Source organism: Elephas maximus, chromosome 2, assembly GCF_024166365.1.
Source record: "Elephas maximus indicus isolate mEleMax1 chromosome 2, mEleMax1 primary haplotype, whole genome shotgun sequence".
NCBI classification, from domain to species: domain Eukaryota; kingdom Metazoa; phylum Chordata; class Mammalia; order Proboscidea; family Elephantidae; genus Elephas; species Elephas maximus.
Window position 1 is genome coordinate 207,557,475 of NC_064820.1, and position 15,518 is coordinate 207,572,992.

Below are 15,518 nucleotides of genomic sequence, written 5' to 3' on the forward strand. Positions count from 1 at the left end.
TGTGTCAAATAGAAAGACAAAGCCATATCTAAATATGTTGAGAGAAAAATTAATTTCATGGACAGAAAACTAACACAGTATATAGTATTTGAGGATGAGTAACAAGACAACTAGTAGTAGAACAAAAATGAGTAACCATAATGGCAATTTTTCAAAAAAGAACAATTGGCAATAGTGCTGAAATCTACATCTTTTGAATCTTGGCCTTACCAGGTAACAACTGGCTCCTCATTACCACAACATAAAGCTTAGCCTGTCATTCAAGTACAGAGCTCTTAAGTCAGCCTTCTGCTTTTCAGGAGGAGGCTAGGGCAGAAAGTATGAAATCTGAGCAACAAAATAAAAAAACACAGGAATTCACTATAATAAACAGCCTCGATTCAAAAAGAATCTATTGAATACTACTCATTACATCTCTGCCTCTGTGGAACTTAAATGATAATGAAAAGAGAAAGAAAAACAAACAGATATATTAGTAGTATTATTGTCATTATCGTAGTTAGTTGCTATCAAGTCACCCCGACTCATGTTATTGTCGTTAGGTGCCGTAGAGTAGGTTCCAGCTCCCAGCAACCCTCTGTTCAACAGAATGAAACACTGTCTGGTCCTGCACGATCCTCATTGTTATGCTTGAGCCTGTTGTTGCAGCCACTGTGTCAACCCATCTCATTGATCATCTTCTTTTTCACTGGCCGTCTACCAAGCATGATGTTCTCCAGGGACTGATCCAAGCTGACAACCTGTCAAAAGTATGTGAGACCAAGTCTTGCCATCTTCACTTCTCAGGAGCATTCCAGCTGTACTTCTTTTAAGACACATTTGTTCATTCTTTTGGCAGTCCATAGTGTATCCAATATTCTTCACCTACAGCATAATTCAAGGGCATCAGTTCTTCTTTGGTCTTCCTTATTCATTGCCCGGCTTTCACATGCATATAAGGCGATTGAAAACACCATGGCTTGGGTCAGGCCCACATTAGTCCTTAAAGTGACATCTTTGCTTTTTTAATACTTTAAAGTGATCTTTTCCAGCAAATTTGCAAAATGCAATGCATGGTTTGATTTTTTTTTTTTTTGGAACATTAATTCTTTTTATTTTGCTTTACATGAAGGTTTACAGAATAAAGTAGTTTCTTATTAAACAATTAATTATGTGACATTGGTTGCCAACCCCACGATATGTCAACACTCTCCCCTTCTCAACCTTGAGTTTCACATTACTAGCTTTTCTGTTTCCTCTTGCCTTCTTGTCCCTGCCCCCAGGCTGGTATGTCTGTTTAGTCGTGTTTTGTTTTATGTGTCTGCCTAATCTTTGGCTAGAGGGTAATCCTCAGGAGTGATTTTAGTGCTGAGTTAAAAGGTTGTGCAGAGGCCATATTCTTGAAGTTTCTCCAGTCTCTGTCAGACCTATAAGTCGGATCTTTTTTGTAAGTTAGAATTTTGTTGTGTGTTTTTATCCAGCTCTGGCCAGGACCCTCTATTGAGATCCCTTTCAGAGCAGTCACTGGTGTTAGCTGGGCACCATCTAGTTGGACTGGACTCAGTCTAGTGGAGACTGCGACAATCATGTTCTATTAGCCCTTTGTGTCTTTGCTTTTTTTCATTCTCCTCCTTACTCCAGATGGAGCGGGACCAGCGGAGTATTCTACATGGCTGCTCACAAACTTTTAAGACCCCAGATGCTACTCACCAAAGTAGAATGTAGAACATTTTCTTTATAAACTATATTAAGCAAATTGAGCTAGATGTCCCCAGCGACCAATAATTCAGTCCCTCAGGGAGTCTGGATGTGTCTATAAAGCGTACATGACCTTGCATTGGTTAAATTGTGCTGACTTCCCCAGTATTGTGTATTGACTTACCCTTCGCCAAAGTTACCACTTTTCTATTGTCTAGTTTGTGTTTTTCCCTCTCCTCCCCTCCCTCATAACCATTAAAGATTGTTTCTTTCTGTGTGTAAACCTTTTCATGAGTTTTTATAATAGTGGTCTCATACACTATTTGTTCTTTGGTGATTGACTGATTTCACTTAGCATAATGTCCTCCAGATTCATCCATGTTGTGAGATGTTTCACAGATTCATCATTGTTCTTTATGGTTGCATAGTATTCCCTTGTGTGTATGTAGCATAGTTTGTTTATCCATTCATCTGTTGATGGGATTTAGGTTGTTTTCATCTTTTTGTTATTGTGAATAGTGCTGCAATGAACATGGGTGTGCATATGTCTATTCACTTGATGGCTCTTATTTCTCTAGGATGTAGTCCTGGGAGTGGGATTGCTGAACCTGGATTTTATGGCATTTCTATTTCTAGCTTTTTAAGGAAGTGCCATATCCTTTTTCAAAATAGTTGTATCATTTTACATTCCCTCCAGCAGAGCATAAGAGATCCAGTCTTCCCTCAGCCCCTCCAACTTTAGCTATTTTCTGTTTTTTTGATTCACCCACAATGTCAGGGTGAGATGGTATCTCATTTTGGGTTTGATTTGCATTTCTCTAATGGTTAATTACAGCGAGCATTTCCTCATGTGTCTGTTTAGCTGCCTGAGTATCTTTGGTGAAGTGTCTATTCATGAACTTTGCCCATTTTTTTAAATAGAATTATTTGCCTTTTTGTTGTAGAGGTGTTGGATTTTCTTGTAAATTTTGGAGATTAGATCTTTGTCAGATTTGTCATAGCCAAAAGTTTTTTCCCAGCCTCTAAGTTCTCTTTTTACTCTTTTGGTGAAGTCTTTTGATAAGTATTTAATTTTTAGAAGATCCCAGTTATCTAGTTTATCTTCTGGAGTTTGTATTGTTAGTTATGGTTTGTATTCTATTTATTCAGTGTATTAGGGCCTCTGGCTTTGATCCTATTTTTTCTTCTATGATCTTTCTAGTTTGGGGTTTTATGTTTAGGTCTTTGATCCATTTTGCATTAGTGTCTGTGTATGGTGTAAGGTATGGGTCCTGTTATAATTTTTTACAGATGGACATCCAGTTTTGCCAGCACTATTTGTTTAAAAAAAAGTCTTTTCCCCATTTAATGGACTTTGAGCCTCTGTCAAAGGTCAGGTTGTGTCAAAGGTCAGGTTAGATGGATTTAAATCTGGGTTCTCAATTCTGGGTCAGTGTGCCTGCTGTTTAGCCAGTCCCAGGCTGTTTCGGCTACCGTAGCTGTATAGTAGGTTCTGAGATCAGGTAGTGTGAGTTCTCCTACTTTATTCTTCTTCGGTAGTGCTCTACTTATCCAGGCCTCTTTCCTTTCCATATAAAGTTAAAGATTAACTTTTCCACCTCTTTAGGGAATGCTGCTGGTATTTGGATTGGGATTGCATTGTATTTGTAGATCACTTTTGGCAGAATTGACATTTTCTCGTTGTTGAATCTACGTATTCATGAGCATGATTTTTTTTTTTTCCATTTACTTAGGTTTTGTTTGGTTTCTTGCAGTTTTTTTATACTTTCCTTTGTATAAGTCTTTTATGTCTCTGGTTATTTATTCCTAAGCATATTATTTTTTAGGGACTATTAAAGATGGTATTGCTGTCCTGATTTCCTTTTGTAGTTCTTTTTATTGATGTTTAGAAATCCAACAGATTTTTGTATGTTTATCCTGTATCCTGCTAATCTGCTGAATCTTTCTATTAGTTCCAGAAGTTTTCTTGTGAAGTCCTTTGGGTTATTTATGTATAGTATCGTATCTTCCACAAATAGGGACAGTTTTACTTCTTACTTACCAATTTGGATTCCCTTTACTTCTTTTTCTTGCCTTATTGCTGTAGGTAGGACTTCTAGCACAATGTTAAACAGGAGTGATGATAAAGGGCATCCTTGTCTTGCTCCTATTCTCAAGGGGAATATTTTCAGCTTCTCTTCATTAAGAATGACATTGGCCTTTGGTTTTGGATAGAAGCCCTTTATTATGTTGAGGAACTTCCCTTTTATAGCTATTTCATTGAGAGTTTTCATCAGAAAACGGTGTTGAACTTTGTTTAATGCTTTTTCTACATCAACTGAGATGATCATGTGACTCTTTTATTTATGTGGGGGATTATATTGATTGATTTTCTAATGTTGAATCATCCTTGCATACCTGGTGTGCATCTCATTTGGTTGTATTATTTTTTGCCATGATGCCAAAATCTATTGGCTAGAATTTTGTTGTATATTCATGAGAGAGATTAGTCTGTGATTTTCTTTTTCTGTGGTGTCTTTGCCTGGTTTTGATATCAGGGTTATACTGGCTTCATAAAATGAATTAGGAAGTATCTATTTTCTATGTTCTGAAATATTTGAGTAGGACTGATACAACCTTTTCTCTGAATGTTCAGTAGGATTCTCCAGCGAAGCCGTCTGGGCCAGGGTTTTTTGTTGTTTTTAAGGGTCTGTCCAGATTTTCAACATCAAGTTGTGTTAGTTTGGGTACATAGTGTTTTTCTAGAAATTTGTCCATTTCCTTTAATACCCATTGCCATTGAGTCAATTCTAACTCATAACATCCCTATAAGACAGAGTAGAACCGCCCCATAGAGTTTCTAAGTATTGCCTGGTAGATTTGAACTGCCAACCTTTTGGTTAGCAGCTGTAGCATTTAACCACTATGTCACCAGGATTTCCATTTCCTTTAGGTTTTCAAATTTGGGAGTACAATTTTTCATAATGCTGTTATGATTCTTTTTTTTTTTTTTCAGTTGGGTCTGTCATAATGCCCCCCATTTCATTTCTTATATGGGTTATTTGTGCCCTCTCCTGTTTTTCTTTTGTCAATGCAGCCAATAGTTTGTCCATTTTGTTGATCTTTTCAAAGAACCAAATTCTGGTTTTGTTGATTCTTTCTGTTGTTCTTCTATTCTCCATTTCACTTATTTCTGCTCTGACGTTTATTATTTCTTTTCTTTTGGTGACTGTGGGCTTTTTTGCTTGTTCTATTTCAGTTTGTTCTAGTTGTGTAGCTAATATTTTTATTTTGTCCCTTTCTTCTTTTTTGATGTGTGCATCTACTGTTATAAATTGATATCTAAGTGCAGCCTTTGCTGTGTCTCAAAGATTTTGGTATGATGTGTTTTCATTCTTGTTTGATTCTAGGAATTTTTCAATTCTGTCTTTGATTTTTTCTATTACCCAGTGCTTTTAAGCAGGTGTCATTCATTTTCCATGTATTTGATTTTTTTTTTCCCTTGCTCTTCTTATTGTTAATTTCTACTTTGATGCCACTGTGATCAGAGAATACACTTTGCATTATCTCAATGTTTTTGATTTTATTTAGGGTTGCTTTCTGGCCTAAGATGTGGTCTATTCTGGAGAATGTTCCATGTGAGTTGAAAGAGAATGTGTACTTTGCAGCTGTTGGGTTGAGTGTTCTGTATATATCTGTGAGATCAAGTTGGTTGATTGTGGCCTTTAGATCTTCTGTACCTTTGTTGAGTTTCTTTCTAGATGTTCTGTCCTTTACCGAGAGTGGTGTATTAAAGTCTCCTACTATTCCTGTGGAACTGTCAATTTCTCTTTTCAGTGCTGTTAGAGTTTGTTTTATGTATTTTGGAGCCCTGTCATTGAATGTGTAGGTATTTACTGAGGTTATATCTTCATGATGGATTCTCCTTTTAATCATTATATAATGCCCTTCTTTGTCTTCTATGGTAGTTCCTTTTTTTTTTTTTTTTAATCTGTCTTATCTGAGGTTAGTATTGCCACTCCCGCTCTTTTTACATAGCTATTTGCTTGGTATATATTTTTTCCATCTTTTGATTTATAATAAATTTATATCTCTGTTTCTGAGGTGTGTTTCCTGTAGACAGCATATTGATGGGTCCTGTTTTTTAATCCATCTGTCACTATCTCTTTGTGGGTTCATTTAGGCCATTTACTTTCAGTGTAATTATTGATAGGTGTGAGTTTATTGCTGTCATTTTGTAGGTTTCTTTTCTTTTTTTTGTCTTGCTGACATTTTTCTTTGTTCATTTTACTCTCCTGTGCTGAATTCCTTTTGTTGGGGAATTTTTTTCATTTCTTTCGTTTTTGTAGATTTTGTGTTTACTGAGATTTTATGTTTTTCCTCTCTATTTTGATGAGTAAAAAAAAAAAAAAAATTTTTTTTTAATTTTGATGAGTAGATATGTTAATTTTTGTGGTTATCTTGAAATTTACCCTTATCTTCCTAAATTTGAACCAATCTTTTATTACTTGATATCATCTTGACTTCCTCCCCATTTGAAAGTTCTATACCTACACCATTTATTCCCTTTTTTATTGTCTGACATTTTTGTCTTTTACAGATTAACCTCTCTGGTTCCCTGTTGTAAATCTTTTAGTATTGTTTTATCCTTGAGAGTTCATTACCTAGGTTAGTCTGGCTGATGTGGCCTTGCATTCTAGGTTCAGGTTGTTGTCTGATATTGTTGGTTCTCTAACCAAAGGGTATCATTTAATAATCCTCACAAGTTTCACTTGGTTTTTACATATTCCTTTTATTTCTGTCTATCTGGAACTGTCCTCAAATATTCACCATGATATTTGAGCAAACGTTTTGCAGGATATATTATTCTTCGTTAACATTTTTTTTCTCTTTCAAGTTTTTGTATATGTCCTCACATTGCTTTCTTGCCTGCATGGTTTCTGCTGAGTAATCAGAGCTTCCTGGTATTGTTTCCCCTCTGTATATGACTTTTTGTTTTTCTCAAGCTGCTCTCAGGATTCTTTCTTTGTCTTTGGTTTTAGCGAGTGTAATTATGATATGTCTTGGTGATTTTCTTTTTGGGTCTATCCTATATGGAGTTGTTGAGCTTCTTGGATGGTGAGCTTTTCATCTTTCATAACACTTGGGAGTTTTTCTGTCAGCAATTCTTTAATGATACTCTCTGCATTTCCTGTTTTCTCCCTTTTTCTGGAACTTCAATCACTCACAAGTTTTTGCTTTGGATTGTATCCCACATCATTCTCAAGGTGTCTTCATTATTTTTCATTCTTTTCACTGAGTTTCCCTCAAACAATGCGATATCCAAAGATTTGTCTTCAGTCTGGCTGATTTTTTCTTCCATTTTTCAAATCTGCTCCTCAAACCTTCTATGACATTGTCCATTTCTGAAGTTTTGTTGTTTACATTTTGAATGTCTAATTGCTGTTTTCATAGATTTCTAGTACTGAGTTTATTTTCACATTTTGTTCCTGTGTTATTTTCCTGAATTCTTCCATCATTTTGTCTCTCTTTTTCATGATTTCGTCTGTCTTTTCCATGATTTTGTGTATTTTTTTCCTCCTTTTTGTCTGCTTTTTCCTTCTTCTCTTGGATAGCCCTGAATATTAGAGATTTGAATTCCATAACAGGTAGTTTCAATGCCTGTTCTTCTACTGAAATGTCATCTGGTGTTTTATTTTGGACATTTCCTGGAACCATCCTGTCCTGCTTTTTCATATATATGTTTGGATACTATCTGCTGTCTTCAGGACATTCAGTAATTACTTTCTTCAATTTTTGATTGCAGATTTGTATTTGGGGGGGCTACTTTTTTGTTTAATTTGGTTGTCTGAGTAGGCAGCCTGGGCATTCTTTGTTGTTTGCTAGTCTGTGGGCACAATACTTCTCATCAACTTGTCCAATAGGCACAGTCAGTTGCTCAGGTATGGTGCAGCAGTGCAAGTCCAGCAGAGGGGAAAGGGTTGTGATGTGTTTTTTTTTTTTTCAGTGCACATTGGGGCTGACAGAGTTGGGCCAGAGGGAAGTGCAAGGCTGTTTCCAGTAGACCATGCCTGTGCTGCTTGGGGATGTGATGCTTAGCACACAGTACCCATAGGTGGTGGGGGAGGGTAGGTATGTGATGTGTCAAGCTAAGTGGTCGTGGGAAAGAAGAGAAAGAGAGAGAAACAGAAGGCCCAAAAAAAAAGTGCTGAGGGAGTCTGCTGTTGGAGTGGAATAGACCTGGAGAAGCTGTGTGCTGGTGGCTTTCTAGCCAGAAAGAGTGGCACAGCCAGTCAAGAAGGGACAGATATGGCACCTGCAGTTATGTGGTGGGAGAAAGGAAAGGAAGGAAGGGAGAGAGAGACAAGAAACTGAGGAAAAAAAAAGAGGACAAGTAGTTGGGAGGAAAGAAAGGAAGGAAGAAAGATAAAGATAAGAAACTAAGAAAAAATGGCCCAATGGAGCTCACCAGAAGGAGGTCCCCAGCTGAGTGGCACTGCACAACCCATCAAGAAGGAGCAGAGATGGCACACGACTCCAGGTGTTCAGGAGAAAAGTAAGGAAGGTGGGTAGACAGAGACGAGAAACCTAAAAGAGGAAACAAACAAAAATGCCTGAAGGGAGCCCAATGGCATGGTGGCATGGACTGGGGAAGGGGCTCCCTAGCCAAGCAGCACTGCACAGCTCAAGAAGGAGTGAAGATGGTATATGGCACCAGGTGTCCATGAGAAAGGAAAGGAAGGGAGATAGGGAGAGACAATGAAACAAGAAAAGGAAAAAAAAAAAAATGCCCCAAGGAGCCCTCTGGCTTGGTGGCGCAGAACAAGGAAGTGGTTCCCCAGTCGAGCAGCACTGCACAGCCTGTGAAAAAGGAGTGGAGATGGCACACAGACCCAGGTGTTCTAGAGAAGAAAGGAAGGAGGTGAGAGAGAGAAGAAATCCAAATGGGGGGGGGGAGCAAAAACAGCAACACAAGATGGCACCGAATGAACTGGCCGGTGTGAGTGGGGCAAATCCAAGTGGGAAGCAGTTGGCGTCTCCTTTGCCTAGTGACTGTGGCCCACTGGAAAGCAGCAAAGGCCAAGCAGGGGGAAGAAGAGTGAGGTGTGGGAAAGTGTATTGCTGGTTACCCTGCTGGGAGCTCCGTAAAGCTGCCTGTCCCTACTCCCTGTCCACAGTTCTTGGAGGCTGAGGGGCCCAAGATTGCAAATCCATGCCACATTAGCTGATGGGGACCTCCACTCTATAGCTCTCCTCACTCAATCTTCTCTGTCAGTTTCTTATTCCATTCGGTGCTTGGTTCAGTTCTTTATCCCTTTATTTGACACTTACGGCTCCAGCGTATGTCCCTGTTTTACTTAACTTTTTGGGTCTTTGCTGTGGAAGGATGAATTGTTGCTTCTGTCTATAGCATTATGTTGGCTCCACCTCTAGGAATTTTTTTACTCCATCTTTGATTTCTTCTAATACCCAGTGATTTTAAAGGAAGGTGTTATTCAGTTTCCATGTATTTGATTTTTTTCTTTGTTTTTCTTGTTGTTAATTTTTACTTTTATGGCAATGTGATCAGAGAGAATGCTTTGTATTATTGCGATATTTTGAATTTTATTGAGGGTTCCTTCGTGGCCTAAAATGAGTTATGGAGCTACGTGGGAGGGATAAAGAAGAGAAACAAAAGCATACACACATTTCACTGTTTCTTTTCTGCATAATCTGGGCTTCTAGAAGAAAAGATTAAGAGATTAGATTTTTTCCAATTTGCAGCAGATGTAGTTTTGCTACAGTTTACCACAAAGCCTTCATAATGTGTAAGTTTTGTCCTTATAAACTTTCTGAGTGGTGAGATAATCAAGATTTCCATGGTTTTCATACACTAAAATACTAGACTGGTAAAAGGCCATTTATCTTAAAGGTATTTTTTGAGATCTGTATTTATTAGTGATCTCTTGAGCTCTACCCAAGACTCTGGGGATGACTACATGTTCAGGGCTGAGATCCCAAAAGCCTTGATTGTGCTGGCCTGGTAATTGCCATATTTATGTAAGTGGGAACCACATGGCCATGCTTAGACTACAATATTCCTACTGTAGTCAATAAAACTGATGTTTAAGCCAGTACTTTGCACATTTGGATAAGCTACAGTTGACTGCCTCTTTGGGAGAAACTACCATTATAAAAGTGTTCTTCTATTCAGGTTACAACCTAGTGAGTATTTTTTTATGATTATTAATATTTTGACACCTTTTCTTGCTTCCACATTGATGCTTCCCCTAACTACTTTCCACTCCCTTCCTGTCTTGTTTCAAAAACATTATGAATTGGAATTGAAAATAAAACTGTGTGTAGGTACTGGCATAACACACCTACCTTAACATTTCAGTGAAATATAAGTCAAACCAAATATTTCATAACACTGAATGGTTCATTCAAAATAACTGAAAATGTCAGCTGGTAGTCATAAGCCAAAACAAAGCAGTGAACCAATGAGCAATATGTTATCACCATTTCCATTGTGTCTAGGACTGTGAAAGTTCAGGTGAGTAAAAGCGTTCTAATAAAAAAAAAAAAAAAGTAGTGTTCTAGTGTTCTTTATAGTAACTGCCAATTGAAAATCCAAAAAAAAATCATTTAATAAGTCTATGCAAATCTTTTAGTAATGTTGGGAGTGGAATGTGCCTCAGACTGCTCCAAAAAGCAAAATTATAATGCAGGGAGATAAAAGTACATAAATATAACATAAAGTATATTATTTAACTATTTTTTAAAAATTAAAATATCCTACATTGTATGTAAACATCTGCAGAATTTAAATACCATATTAAAAGTAGGTAAAAATCTCTGATCAAAGGAGCCCTGGTAGTTAAGCACTTGGCTGTTAACCAAAAGGTCAGTGGTTCCAACCCACCAACTGGTCCATCATAGCTAGATGCGACATTCTACTTCCATAAAGATTACAGCCTTAGAAACTCTGTGGGGTAGTTCTACTCTGTCCTATAGGGTCACTATGAATGGGAATTGATGAACACGGGTTAATTTCTAACCAAGTGCTGAGAAATGCTAGATTATCAGTAATAATTTCTTAGATGACCAGATCAACAAGTGAATACATAATTAAATGGATGATTCTATGAAAAATTCAATTAAATCATTAATCAGTACATTCTTTTAGTCCTACAAGTTATATGGTCTTCATACGGCTACACAAAAGATTATGCAATGTTTATTTACTTTCTCTTTAAGAATATGCAGTCCAACCAATGATGCTATGGAGAATATTCCTTTGACAGTTTCCAATTAGAAAAAGGGATCAAATTGTTACTTCTTTTTGAAAAAAAGAACTAAAAGTTGTATAGGGGAGCAAATGTACTTACCTAGAAAATACGTTTCAATTCAAAGAACTTCCTTTAAAATGTCTACTTTTTTAGTGTCTGCTACTTTTGAAAATGTTGCCATACAATAAACATAGAAGACACACATTCTTACCATGTCTTATGATTAAGATAATTGAGAGTAGTTAATTGTTGGAGGCAAGAGATGAACCAGATTTTATAATCCAGAAGCTTCTGTTCTTGGAAGTGTGTTAATTTACTAGGTAGAAAGTCATATATAAAAGAGTTTGTTGGATAATATAAAATTAGAATAATCACTGTATATTTCAAATGTATAATGCTTTCAATTTATGGCAGTCTAAAACTTTTTACCTAATTTAATATAGTAATAAAATTTTGTGGTGATGCTCTTGCAGAAACCATAACTCTTTTTTCAGAAGCCTCCAGACCTCTAAATATACTAGCAAAGAAACAGGCAGCATTTATTTTTATAGGGAGGCTGATCTATTTTCATAAAATTTAGCAGGTAATTCTTTCAGGTAAGTTATCAATAAATATGCTGTTTAATAAAGGTGAATAACTAGCTAATGATGAAAAACCCTGATGTGTCTTGCTTGTGTAAACACATTTTAATTTCCAGATTTTGACTAATTATCAAGAAATTTTGTGCTTCAGGAGAAGAAATTTTGGTCACTTAAGTTGGTTACATAAGAATGATTTGTATGGGATAAAATGAAATTTATTCAAAAGAGACATACAAAATGTTTAATATATGTAAACAAAAAAGCATTGTAAATAACAGGAACTGAATTCTATATACTGCAGATTTTCTTCTCTAATCATGAGTTGCACCCGCTGGATATCATCAGTCCCTCAACCTTGCCTTTTAATCTGAACTACCACCATAGCAATTTTTTATTCCCTAAACAAAGGAGCATAGGTTATATTCTCCGAATGTAAAAGGACAAGGATAATGGTCATGTTATTTCAAAAAAAAAAAGAATTGAGGCTTCATTAGAAAGTATTCCAGTTGAAACTTAGAAAACGTTGTCAGAATGTCAACACTTTAAAGTATCCTGATATGACTAAGGGGATTACTCTAACAATTTTTGAAAAGTATTACTTTTTACATTTAATTTTTAATAAAAAGAAGTATGATAATAAAAGCCTCATTACTCAGTTAACTATTATAAAAAAAAATTTTTACTATTATAGTATCTTTTAAATTTAAAAATATCTATGCAAAAAAATAGAATGTTTTAAATTTAAAAATGTCTATTTTTTTTATGTAGTAAGTGGCAAATAACACAGTAGAATGAAAATATAAGCCCCTTTCTCACATTCCTTATTTTAGCAGTAAAGAATCCCTAAATGATTCTCCATTTTTCATATTTATATTCTTTATCTATTTCCACTTATTTTGGTTTCCATCCATACTTTTCTAGTTATTTTTGCTATTTTATTGAAAGAAAAGATATAATACACACATGATTTTCCATCTTTTCCTTACACTTAATATATCCCAGAGAGCTTTTTCTAGATGTTCAAAAAATATGATACAATGTAATAAAAATTGTTTTATTTCAAACTCTGCCTAACTAAAAAATAATTTTCTATTTTTGTAGAGCAAAAATCTTCAGATTAGTTCACTCAGACATTTACTAACAATGAGAAAATGTTTCAAAAAATGTAATTATAGCTGAAGAATCAGACAAATATACACATTTAAATGTTTGTTAGCAGGATCTTAGTTTTTCTGTCAGCATTAGATTGTTAACATCAAATCTGTTTTTAAGTCCCTAGAAGCATGAGGATTTAAGCTCCAGAGTTCAGTCTCTCACTCAACCAATTTGTGGGGAAATCAATCAGGGAAGGCAATTTCCAAACGATTATTGGGACTGGAAAATAAAGTGTTACTCTAACTTATTCAATCAATTCAAAAGATACATGCAGGGTTTTTTTTACCCAAGGCAAAAGAGAAAACCTTAATTTGGTGAGGAAAAGTAAAAACATTTGTCTTCACTTCCATAGCAGTTTGTTGAAAAAGCACTTTCAGTTACCTGATAACCCCCATCCCCCATAGTCACATCCATCCTGTCCTCTCTCATATCACCCATTTGAATTTTCTTCAAAGCACTTAAAACTATCTGAAAAATTTTAATTTTCCCCAAATAATTGACTGTTCAGTCTACAACTCTTTTAATAAGATACAAGTTTCATGAAATTAAGGATTTTCTTGTTTACTACTCAGATGTACTCCTAGCCTGTAGCAGCACTACATACACATTTGTTGTATCAATGAATCAATTAAGGAATGAGTATATATTATTTAAATTGACTACAAGAGTAAAGACTATTATCTCATTTTACAGATGAATGAAAAATGTTTTGGGTGAAGCTTGTTGTTAACTGTGGTGGTGATAGGACCCAAACATTGTCTCCCTTTATTCTTCAGCCAAGGTTCTGGCAACTTATCTGCAGGAAAATGTGTCCTACTTAAGAATGTTTGAGACATATGCTGTATGTGTCTAATACATAATACTTATTTGAAAGCAGATTGTGATTACTTCATCTTCATGAAAATTTGAAGACATTCTTTGAAAACTGAAAGAACTATTGAATTGGGCAGAGGTTCTTGATAACCATTTGTCTGTTGAATGTAGCAACTGTGTGAAGATCATAAGAAAGGAAGCAGCTGGTTTGGTGAGAGAAATAGCACCTGTTAAACTTGGGCAGGTTTTTTTGTGCTCATTAAAAGAGGATAAAAACTACCTTTCAGGATCACTGAGAGATTTGGAAATGATATGACACAGGACTGGGCAAAGCTTCATTTTTTATACATATGTTGCAATGCTTTGGAGCCGACTCATTTACAACTAACAACATATTACATGTACCCTAAAGTATCTGACAATAGTAAATGCTCTAAAAGTAATGGTTCAAAACAATAATAACAGCAGTGTTTCTAAAGATAACAAAGGACCTATTAAAGATTGTTTATGATGTCCTGAGCACTTTCCTAAATTTGCAAGACACACTGTCACATCTAATCCTGACTACATGCTATGGAAGAGGGACTATTCTTTGCAGCTTGATAAAAATATTGAACATATAGTTAAAATGCTAATTTCACATAGTGATTCAACCATTATTCTGACCCAGATAAGCTGAAATCAGAGCTCTTACTAACTACAAAGTATTATGTTTTTCCCCCTCTATTCAACCAGCCTCAAACAACTATCTGGAATATGATCTGTCTGTTCAGTTGTTTAAACATATAGACATAATATCTCGATAATGGGGGTAAGAAATTTCCCCAATATAGGTAAATAAGTAGTGATAATATTTTGATGAAATGGATATTTATTTATTTTTTATAATCTTTATGAAGCATCAAATACATGAAAAGAAGTTTACTTGATGCTGGGAGGGCTTGAAGTTACACAAAATACAATCCTTGAGGAGCTTATAAGGAACATAAAGACAGATAAGACAACGCAACTGCTCAATATCCCATCAATGTAAAGCAATTTCTGAAATATTTCATGAGACCAGTAAAAAGACATCATAGCCTTTGCTCAGGCTGTCCACGAAGAATTCATACACAAGATGTTTGATAAATTCACCACAGAGGAGATAAGACAAAAGACATTGTAAAGATTACAGAAGAATTTGGAAGATGTTTAATACCAAATAAAGATGTTTGAAGTACAATCATTTTAGCCATGGATAGGTTATTTGTTTGTGGTTCCAAATGCCATAGTTATTGTTATTATTGCTGCTGTTGCTCTTACTACTATTATTCTTATTATGAGAGAAGGAGAAGAGAGTGTTGCAAAAAAAAAAAAAAAGGTTGAGGAGATTCAGAAAAATACAGGTATCACAGGTAAGTCAAGGGGAAAGATGGTTAATACGTTTATTGGTGAGTACATCAAACAAAGGATAAAATAAATAAGCAATTAGTCTAGGATAAGGATATGGTGGCAACAACCAACAATGTTATTAGTGAAGTAGACATGGGTGATGAACTTTCAGAGATTTTGTTGAAAAGGTTAAAGATAAAGGAGGGGAAAAGCAACATTAGTAATCTAAGATGAAAGAAAGAAAAAGCTAAATTAGTACTGCAAGATATCATGCCGCAATTTATCGATGTTTTGCTTTTCAGAAAGTGGAATAAAAGAAAGCTGAAAAAGTTGGAAAACTGAAGATGATAATGATGCGATATTAGGGCAAAGTTTAAGAGACTCTAAGAACTGAAAGCAGGAACACTGTTGATGGAAGGAATGTACCTCTCTTTAAAAGATAGACAAGGGACGAGAAAAATAATTCAAAGGATAAGAAATTAACAGAAAATGACAAGCAGATTCAGTGTGGGGTAAATGCATGAGGGAAGGAGGTTTTGATCAGCTTGAGCTATTGTAGGAAGTAAAGTTCCAAATGATTTCAGTATTGTATGTCATAGCGGTAGAATATAAGACAACTTTCACATTATTATGCATACAGTGCTACTTCTAGAAGGGAGATTATTTCCCC